We start from the raw sequence: 11,128 nt of genomic DNA, 5'->3' as shown, positions 1-11,128 counted from the left end.
AGGGGAGTGAAGGAGGGAGTGTGTGGAGAACACTGGCTAATATAAATTCATTATGTAAATCCGCAGCTCAAACAAATTGACAGGCGGGTATTACACCCGAGAGGAGCTGAATCAAGAGCATGAAAGCATTAGCTCCACTCACCCTTGACCTCCAACCTCGACCTGTTCACCGGAGTGTGCCTGTTATGCATACTAACGACTCAGGAGGGGGACAGTAACATCGCAACACATTTTGTTTTCTTACATTGGTAGCTGGAGAACAGACTCCGGAATGTAAACTATGCCGAAGGAAAACAGCGGAGAGGAGGGTCTTCTCGTCCAAGTAGACCCCGCATACCAGATTCAGAGACTGCTCTGTCTTCCAATATGTGAAAACAATATTTTGAATTCCCAGCCCTGGAAGCCAAAAAGAAAAAGAAAGAAAAAAAAGACCCTATCAGCAGTAAAGCAGGCCTGCAGTGGAAAGAGGACTGAGAGGTTATGAGTTCTCCCAAAAGAGAGACTTGATCCTTCATTTGTTCCACCGGGTATCAAGTTCAGCTCCACCTGCGACGCCCGTGTTTTCTTTCAATCTTTCATTTTCACCCACACAGCCAACATTAAAGTCAGAATAAAAAAAACAAAACCCAGAGCTAAAACATGTGCGTGAATAAAAAGTAAACTTGGCTCCAGTCAGGCTACAGCTGCAGAAGATGTCACCCAATCAGCGAGCATCACCACATGGTGCTTCACATGTAAGAGGATGAAAAAAAAAAAAAAAAACGAAAAGACAACAAAACCTCCAACCACCCGGCGCCAATCTGTTGAAGACTTCTGGGGTGACAAGACATGAAAAATCACACAGAGTTCATTGTTTGCTGCCCATTATTCATGTTTTCATTCAGGGCTTTCAAAGGTGGTGAGACAATATGAAGGGACAACACATTATACACACATTAATTATGAAAACGGGCAGTGGAAAGTCGCATTTGAATGACAAAGGTTAGCCATTACATTTATTTTATTTACCGACATAAAAGGTTCTGTTATCACAGCTTTTATGATCAAATGTAACAAATTAAAGGGGCAGTTCAGTTTCTGAGCATTGCACTTCTTATTGAAGTGGCAATAGATACGTGTGTTGAAGTCAACATTACGATGTAAAGGTTGATTGCACAACACAATGTAATGACTGTAGTATAATGACACTGTCTGTGTTCTGATTGGTTCCCATATGAGCCTCGTTTTCACAACACATCTCTGTCTGCTACCGGGTCGCCATCTCATGGCCAAAATGATGGCTCCATGTACAGCAAGAGAAGAGGGCAGCGCTTTCTGAAGGTCATCAAGTAATAACACGGAGGCTCCGCTAACTCTTTATCACATTGTCAACGGCAGCGCTTTACAGGTTCTGTTCTGACCTTTCACAATAAAAGCCCTCGACATACAGTATGTGATGCCTCAATACTAACCAGAAATCAGTTTGCTAAGAGGCAGCTCAACAAAATAGCTTTCAACGAGACAAACAGCTCGCAGTAGCTATCGCCAGGTAGCAAACATGGCGTTCATTTTGAAACAACTGGAGTGATGTTGATGTTAACTGTGTAAGATCTGGCTAAAGAGCCACAATGATGGAGGACGAAGAGGCAGAGGAGGCCGAGCGGGAGAGATAAAAACGGTTCTATTAAGCTAGAAGTAACAAAGCCTGCCCACTTATTTAAACAGATGTTTTACTCTGCCTCCATCCTTGCAATGGGTTTGGGTTTCTATTAGGTTTGTCTCTTGTGTTGGACCATAGCCAGGCTGCTAGCGGTAGCCATGTTGCTAACAAACGGGAACAAGTAGACGGACCGCAATGACAGAAAACATGTCTGCCTATAATTACCAAAACACAAATCAGTGTTATCATTATTTTGCCAGGTAAAGGCCGACATTTTACAAACTCCATGTCTCAAAGTTGTCATCAAGACTTTCCATTGATAAAGTCAAGCAAAAGCTCCCTCTAGAGCCCCAGAGGACAGAACGTAGCTGTTTTCACAGGCTGCGTAGCACTCATGACACGTAAAACTAATCCTCAAGTGCCCCTTTAATGCCGTTTATATACAGAACCATCTTACTTTGTGTTTTTCTGTGTTTACCTTGAGTTTAGAGAACACATGGTCATCCATTGAGAAACACTCATACCGCTAGACACTCCAACACCCTCAAACGTTGACCAGTGTCTAACGAAATCAAATAAACCAAACAACAATCTTGAATATTAAGCCCTCATGAATATCCAAAAAGTGATTCAACAATCACTTCAGCCTCCTCTGCCAGATCGGCCCTTTCTGACTCAACAGTCCTTTGGAGTTGACCATATGGAAGGGCGGGAGTTCAAGTTGTCACTGTTAAGCAGCGGTGTGACGAGGCCGATGGCAGCCACGGTCTTCAGCATCTGCAGCTTTAATTGGCCTTGCAGACTTACAGCCGGGCACCACTCATCTCTGACCCGAGCACTGCCAGGGAAAAAAAAAACCCAAACATTTAACAGGCTTCAAAGACCATACCGCCGGGTTTAGTGGGAGAGGGCGAGAGACAAAGAAAGAGACTGAAAGACTGAGAAAATGCAGATGAAAGCAGCAACTACAGAGAGAAAGAATGAGGAAGGCAAGTGAAAGAGAGAGGGAGGTCCTGATGAACGTGTTTATCCGGAGCTTCACCTGGTGTTCCTCATGTTGTGTCTGCTCTGAGTAAATCCTTTCACCACACGGAGCCCGAGGACCACGACGAGTCCCTCATCTGAATTCTAATGAGCTCTCTCTCTCTCTCTCTCTCTCTCTGGAGGAAGGTGGTGGTGGTGGAGAACCTTTCTTCATTTTTTTCTTTCATAGTTCACTGAGTGATTGAGTTTTGGTTGTTTGTCGGTGTATTTTGTGTGTTTATTGGGGTTTGTGTAGAGAGAAAACAGTGTTTCTTGTAAGGGATGGCGTCCTCTGAGACCATATTGCCCCACTAGAGAGCTGCGCTCACTAAATGCGGGGCTACTTGTGGTTCCTAGACTCTTAAAAAGTAGGATGGGTACCAGAGCCTTCAGTTATCAAGCTCCTCTTTTATGGAACCAGCTTCCACTTTCAGTCCTGGAGGCAGACACAGTCACCTCATTTAAGAGTAGACTTAAGACTTTCCTCTTTAATAGTGCTTATAGTTAGGGCTGAATCAGGTTTGCCCTGGTCCAGCCCCTAGATATGCTGCTATAGGCTTATAGGCTGCTGGGGGACGTTTTAGGATACACTGAGCTCCTCTCTCCTCTTCTCTCTCTCCTTCTGCGAAAGGATGTGAGGGATGTAAGGGTGAGACAGGTGAACGTGAGATGTGAAACCTTTACCAACTGTCCATGTGGGAGCAACCGACATGGACTAGCGGAGCGCAGGACTCGAACCACCGATCCTCCGATTGACGGACGACCCTGCTCACCACTGAGCCACAGTCGCATGTGAGATAAGAGACCCATGTAGTTGCAGATCTCATGGCAGGTGAAGATAAGAGCGTGCAGCTCCATCTCTACTGCTGAACCTGTCCTCAACAGCTAGTGTGTCTTCCTGCCTCTAATGCAATTTTGTGGTCCCTCAGTCTGGACTAAGTCAGTGTTCTCCTCAGTTCTCTACCAGACACTGATGTCAAGTAGGTTGCTCCAGTGTACTGCTTGTTTAGAGCTGTATACGTTTCCATGTTGTTATTTCAGACCAATGATTTATCTTTTCTTTTTCTTTCATCATAATTTAATTGGGCATCATTCTCTGAGTCTGTGTGTCCTGAAGCGGAGGTGTAATGAGCATAGTGGTTGACCATTTGCCCAGCCTCAGGACAAGTAGAAGGGACTATTTTGTGTGGGTTGACTCCCAGCAGCATCGGGCTTTGTATGAAAAGGAGAGCGGGTCACTTGCTTTAATATGATTCCAGAAATGTAGGGCTCGCTTTTCAATATTTAACAGTAGAGGATATTGGCCTAATTCAGCTGTGCTAGAGTGTTGAGTGTGTTTCCCACACACCTCGCTGCCATTTAATGAAATGGGGTCGATGATTGATTTAAATATTCAGAGCCAGGTTGTAATTGGTAAATCAGTGTTTATTTATCTCTTACAAAACCGTATTGCTTTTTCTTTTAGTATATTCACAGACAATCTAATATATCCTATGTTTAAATTGTTAAATCTTGTAGGTTGATTTCTTTGTTCCACGAGGTGGTTTCCAATCGTATAATTGGCATTCTTTCCATTGTATTCTGGTCCTTTTATTGAAAAATGAGCCCTCCTTTAAATATAATTAATTAATTATGAATAGTAACAATGAAGAAAAGAAGCACAGCTGACTCCATCAGTTTATCACCACCCCTCTGTCAATCACTCATATATCACAATACAATTATATTTTACAGACTGCTCAACTTTCAGGTTATTCCCCAAATGTTATGTGGGTGTATTATGTTCACCACCATTGGTTTTACATATTTGAAATTGCCCATACTACTACGACATTCCTTCAGCCATATTTAAACTTTGGGTCCAATACTGGAGGCAGAACCAAAATATGCAAGATAATATTTCTTTGTCATCCTGACCAAATACTCGCATTGGAGAAATGTTTTGTATCTCGAATGCTGTACAGCAATTCAAATGAAATGTAGAAAATGAAAATGACACATAGAAGGAACATAGAAATCTACACAGACAATTACTTCCCAGGCATTCCTGTGGTCTGGAGGTCACTACCGTCTCCCTCCCACCCGACCATTCAATTAGCAGCATCCTGCAGCTACATTCATTTGCTGCCTAATTGACCTCTGAGTCACAGTTGAGATCAAGTCCTGGTAATGACAACAGCTGCACGGAGAGAGACTCCACCATGTTGACATCGTAATTACGCAGCAAGTCATCCAACATGGGCTTTGGGGTCGAAACAGAGTGAAAAGGGAGATAAGGAGCAAACCAGAATAAGCCAGAATAAGAAATACATGAGGGGAAAAAAAGAGGAGGGGAGGGATGAGAAGACAGCTGACCGGAGGCTTGTTCAACCATGAGATTAGGCTTAAGTGATGAAAAGCAGGGAGGAAATAGAGACAGAGACAGTCGGAGAGCCCCGGGTGAGGAGGAATAAAAAGCATAGAAGATGGACGGAGAATGCTTCTCAAATGCTTTTAATGCCGGGTAAGAGCAGGAATCAAGCTAATGTGGTTCTGGGATGTCCGTGGCCGACACTGGGACGGGAACGACCACTGGGCTGGATCTAATAACTGGGGCAGATACATAGTTTCAGCTTCAATCACGGCGTACGGCCGAGCCCACTCGAGATCGAAGCATCAAATTACCGCGGGTGTCTGGACACGTAGAAGATAGCATCAGTCCCGCTCTTGAAAAACATAAAACAAACTAATCTAATCCGGTGGCCATATCACGAAGCCAGACAATGAGAAGCACTTAACACACAACTTCAACCGTGATACAATAACAAAACCATTTCCGATGGATTTGGGTTCTTCTCCTCACGGATTGATTTGGACTTCAGAATAAAGACACCACAAGTTATGCTCCTCAGCATCCAAGAGACCAACACTGGTCCCCGTATGACGTCAGAAACGCGGGTGTGTGGTTTGGTAAATGCTAATTGTTCTCATATTTTGCAATAGTTTGGCAGGACGTTCTGGTTATACAACGTGTTGATATTCATGTAAGGCCAAATACCTGCAAACATGAAATTAATAAGACGTGTGGATTTGTTTAAAGTAAAGTAAAAAATTAAAACGTTATTAAAGGATTACAGCTTGACTCGCATATTTAAATTATAAAGCTTATCAAAGTAATTGTTCTTCTAAAGCCGGAAGTAATTATTATTATTTAAATTTTATATATATTTAGAGTGTAAATAACTAATAAAATATCACCGTTTGTTCCCAATCACTATTTTTTTTCTCTTATGTCATAGGAGTGGCCATAAACTGCTGAGCACTGTATTTTTAGGCTTTCTTGTCAACATGTTTTGTTTTAGCAGTTTCTTTTGTTTTAAATAAACTTTTTGTTTTAAATAATTTAACGCATTTGCCATAGCTTTATATGGTGATAATATGGGCCAAGAATCAATCAATGCAGCTTTAAAGCAATAATTGTATTAATAATAATAAATCGCTGTCAACTCAATTACATCGTCATACGTCATAGTTGAAGCAAACTGACACACTGAAGTTACACAGCAGAATAAAGCAATATAGAATGCTAATGTTAGCCAGCATAAGCTACCGGTCATACCGGACCAAGTAGGACTGTAGAGACAAAAACATGAGATCATTGAATTGTGTCAATTTGTCTTTCAAATGATCATATCAACTTTTTTTTCACTGTTGGAGAAAATGCTTTTTAACCATTGTAAAACAGACATGACACTGAAATCAAACACCGATGAAGCGAATGATGCGAATAAACCACAAATAATCAGTAAACTCACGCGAGTAAAGCGTTGCGAATATTCGCAACGCTTTTGGTGTGAACGCAGCATTAGACTCTTCCTTAGCAATGGTGAGAAAAGGCAATGGCACTGCCTCATAAAAGTGTCTCAGGCACAGTCTAGAATGGAGGAGTCAATAATAAGCCTTCACAGAGTTCGGTATCTCCAGCACAAACAGAATCAATCAGCGAGCCTGGAGGCCTCGCTAGGTGCTATTGAAGTGTCGTTCACACCGGACTGGAATCAATGGCTAAGCTAGAGTTGTTCATCGATCCAAACCGTCCTCTGGTCTCCTTCCCTGTGCCCTTCTCACAATTCAGCGGAGCCTAACAAGGAACGACAGCCAAGACGAGCCTGGCGAAAGTGAAACGGCATGTAGCCTTCGCCCCTTGATCTATAAAGATAAGCCCTCTGTAAAAGCACGTGGCCTTCCTCAAATGTAGTTCGTCGGCTAAATGGTGCTTTAGACGGCCACTATGCTTTCATAGATCACTTAGACCTCCTCTGGGGTCTTCCCAGCTACCTGGAGAGGGACAGATACTACTACTATAGTGCTACTATGGTACTGATTGAGAAGAACATAAAAGCTGCATTAAATCAGGTAGAAGACTGTTTCTGATCTCTATACAAGGATGGGTTACTGAAGGAACTACATGGCAAAGACCGAAGGGGCCCACAGTGTTAGGGCCCTTCACTTAAAGAGACAAGTAGCAACCAGGAAGAGACTCTGAAGGCCCACAAAGAGACACAAAATGACTACAAAGAGACACAAATGACCACAAAAACATGCAAAACAGCTGCAAAGAGACACATGAGACTCAAAGCAACTAAACCCTAACCACCATATTTTCCAAGTACTTTTGTTGTGTAAACCCAATCAAGTAAACATGAGTAAAACCTACGTTGCATGTCTGAACTAGACCCTTGGGGTACCTAGAGTGTCGAGCCCTTCAAATTTCCTACGCCCCACCTGGGGAGGCTTTGTCTTTGTCCTACTGAATGTCTATTACTGACCACATGCTGTAATTTTGTGATGGTTGAAATAACGTTTAAAATGATCGAGCAGCATGGTAAACATTTCTATAACCCAACTCTCTGTCATGGTAATCCAGTCCGAATGGTGCTTTAAAGGTCTTATCCAAAATATCTGTGACTGTACGCACTACACGTATGTGTTATGAACCAAACCTTGTATGCATCCATGTCTTATGAAGAGCAGGCTGCAGATTTCATGCACACACAGGTGACAAGTTAAAAGAAAAATGAACGCAGTGACTATGTTTCTCACACTGCAGATTTAAAGCAAAGCTGTGTCACTTTTGATGATCAGCGTCCACTCAGTGACAGTTATGGAATAATATCAGCGCAAATGGACAAAGGATGGAAAAATAGTAAGTGTGAGTCAGTAAACTGTCCAGAGAAATACAAAAATATTTATTAAAAATTATTTAAAATGTGCTCAATAGGAAATTCAGAGCTTATCTACGATTAAGGGATTGCCTCAACGCGGCTCTCAACGCGGCTCTCAACATGGCGACGCCTGAGCCGGCGGCTGGCAGCAAACAACGGCAACAGAGTGAACAGTGTGAACCTGAGGGGACACACGAATACAGCTTTACACTGTTTCAGTGCTCTGAATGTCGATGTTAGCACCTTTAATGTTGCTACGTTAGCACCCGGAGTTCCACCACGAGTTCAAGTTCAAGAGTCTCGCTTAAAAAAAACGATCCGTAACGGTCAACTAATGTTTCTCCCGTTGGATTTGGCACGCCGTCAGACAGTCCCCCAGTCTCTGCAGGAAAAACACAGGTGTAATTAACGACGCTAATAACGACTGCACGGCATTGAGGGAAGCCAGTTCCACGGCCCTGGAGTGTGTGTGTGTGTGTGTGTTGGGGGGGAAGTTTTGTCAGGCTGCAGTGTGTCTAGACAGTATTCATGATCCATCTGTCTGCCACTGCCACGGCAACAGCCAGCGGCTACAACAAGATGGCAAACCCCATTACCACAGTAACATTGTATATGTCTCTCTCTCTCTCTCTCTCTCTCTGTCCACCTCCATGTCTCTGTCTAGCCCTCTGTCTCACGTCCAGCTCCCCCATTTCTTCTCCCTCTTAGTCTGTCTGCACCCTCTTCAATCCCCTGCCACTCTCTCTGGCAATCTCTACCTTTTCTTTTTTCCCTCTCTCCTTTTCTCCCTCCAGACCCTTTTCCCCCTCTCCCTCTCTCTCTCTCTCTCTCTCTCTCTCTCAGACATCACCAGAAAATATGCGCCGGCTCAGAAAATAGCAATCATTGTACAGCTTTCCCCCTAACGCCGGCCGCAGACACTTACATTAACATTCGCTCTAGACAGCTAAATATTTTAAGTAGCCGGCTCAGGATTTTATCCATACACACACACACCCCCACACCTGTGCCTCTATAATAATAATTAAAAAGAAAAAAGGTTGTTTTCTGGTGCGTCGTGGACAGAAAAGAAGGGCAGGTGAAAAAAGAGAAGAACGTGAGATCAATTTACAAAACAACAAGGTTGGCGGGTTTGAGAGGTAGGGAGTGAGAGATGGTGAGGTAACCCGCCAGACACAGACACACACACACAGACACACACACACACACACACACACACACACACACACACAGACACAGACACAGACACAGACACACACCACACACACACACACACACACACACACACACACACACACACACACACACACACAGAGAGCCGAGGATGAAAGTGCTGCTGTAAAAAAGTTTTCCCTCTCCTCCTAAAAGTTGTTGAAAGAGAGCGCTGCAGCACATCAAAGTGGCCTGGCAGACAGCCATCGGAGCCCATTGGTGTCCTTCACCCTCTCGCTCTCTTTCCCTCTGTCTCCCTCTCTCTCTTTCTCTCTCTCTCTCTCTCTCCCCATCTTTCCGTCTCTCTCTCTCTCTCCCTCTCTATGTTTCCATTGATCGTGACGAGTCGAGGGAACACTCTCATCTCGGTCCCTGGACAGTGTTGCTCAACAGGAGGCAGGTGGAGAGGGGGTTGAATGTGTGTGTGTGTGTGTGTGTGTGTGTGTGTGTGAGTGTGTGTGTGTGTGTGTGTCTGTTTAAAGAGATTTAAACAAAAACTCCACAGAAATGGAAAGGTGTGAAACATGTTGGGAAAAGGATGCACAGTCTGGTCTGTGGCATCAGAGTGAGCGTCTGCCTTCTCAAGGGCGGCGTGAGGACTGTGGGGCAGGTGAGGATATTTTACTTTGCACGGGGAACCTCAAGGACACGCAGGTGCACACGGTGGGATTTGGTCTGGGACAGATGACGCGCGATGAGACGTCCGGAGCAGCGCCGCGGGCGTTCGTTTTGTCCGTGTCACCACATGTCAGCGTCCTCACAACCAGATGTCCTCTTACAACAGGACGGGGGCAGCGCTGATGTTTCTACTTCAGCCAGCTCACAGGCTCATTTTAAACCGATAGCCGGAGGGTTCACCACATTTCACACCGTGTATACTGCCATTCAGCCGAGGCCTGCCCGCACGGCGCTCGGTCTCCAGACTCCAGAACTCGTCCGACACCAAAACCTTGTCCTGTTGCCATAGAGATTCTGCACTCAGGTGCATGAATCTATTTATAGAGATTAGACAATGGGGACTAATATTTGAAATGAAATGTACAAAAGCAATTTGTAGTTGTAGGGATTCATGAGAACACGTTATTGTTTTTAGTAATTGTTAGTTTCCTTTCCTGAAGCCGGCGCGTGCTGTTAATTGTTACGTTTGATACAAATGGAAGCGCATCTGTTCTGTGACCAGTGCTGCCCTCCTCCTGTGGAGGACAGACAGGTGCGTACACAATGAAAGCTAACGAGGACTTGATTGGCTCCTTTCTTTTATCAATTTTAATCATTTTGAGTGACATTTTGTTCCCTCATCACAGACTCATATGGTTTCTTTTTTAACGTCTTCTCCTGTGTTTCTGTGACGAGACTGTGACTCTAGGGCCTGTGGCTCTGTTATAAAGCTAATGTTTCTTGTTTCTTAAATATACAATGAGGGTTTTATGAAGAAAATGCAGCTTCTTTGTTTTTGTTGGAGGGTTTTTGAATCTACGTGCCACAAAAGTCGTACTCCGTGAAAAGTTGTATTTCAAGTACGAAGCCCCGCCCCCAGATTCAGCATCCACATGGTATGCGCTCGCTGGGGGGGGGGGGGGGGCAGGGGACAGAGCAGAGGACAGGAGGAGGTACAGAGGGCACTCACAGTTGAAGATGCCCGGCGGAGGGTGCTGGGTGACCACGGGGCAGTTCTCCTCATCGCTGTTGTCCCCGCAGTTATTCAGCTGGTTGCAGATCAGCGAGCCCAGACGCAAACAATTCCCGTTGGTGCAGTGGAACTTGCACTCTGCGGCGCCATGGGAGAAGAAGAAGGAACATTTTATTATATATTTTAAACGTTTTCTGAATAGAATTCACGCTCTGAACAAACAAAAACATGTAGCTTATTTAAGAATTAAAATAATATTTACCATAAAAATCACAATTTTGATTAAAATGCATGTTGACAAGAGGTGTTCATACAAGAAAGACGCCCACACACTGCAGCAGTTGTGCATGTAGACACACTGAACCGGCACTAATAAACTGTTCAAAAAAATGCTCAAAAGACGTTATGTGCAGTTCTCCG

This window comes from Cyclopterus lumpus, chromosome 25 (genome assembly GCF_009769545.1).
Source record: "Cyclopterus lumpus isolate fCycLum1 chromosome 25, fCycLum1.pri, whole genome shotgun sequence".
NCBI lineage: Eukaryota > Metazoa > Chordata > Actinopteri > Perciformes > Cyclopteridae > Cyclopterus > Cyclopterus lumpus.
The sequence above is the reverse complement of the archived record's forward strand: the minus strand, read 5'-3'. Positions refer to the sequence as shown.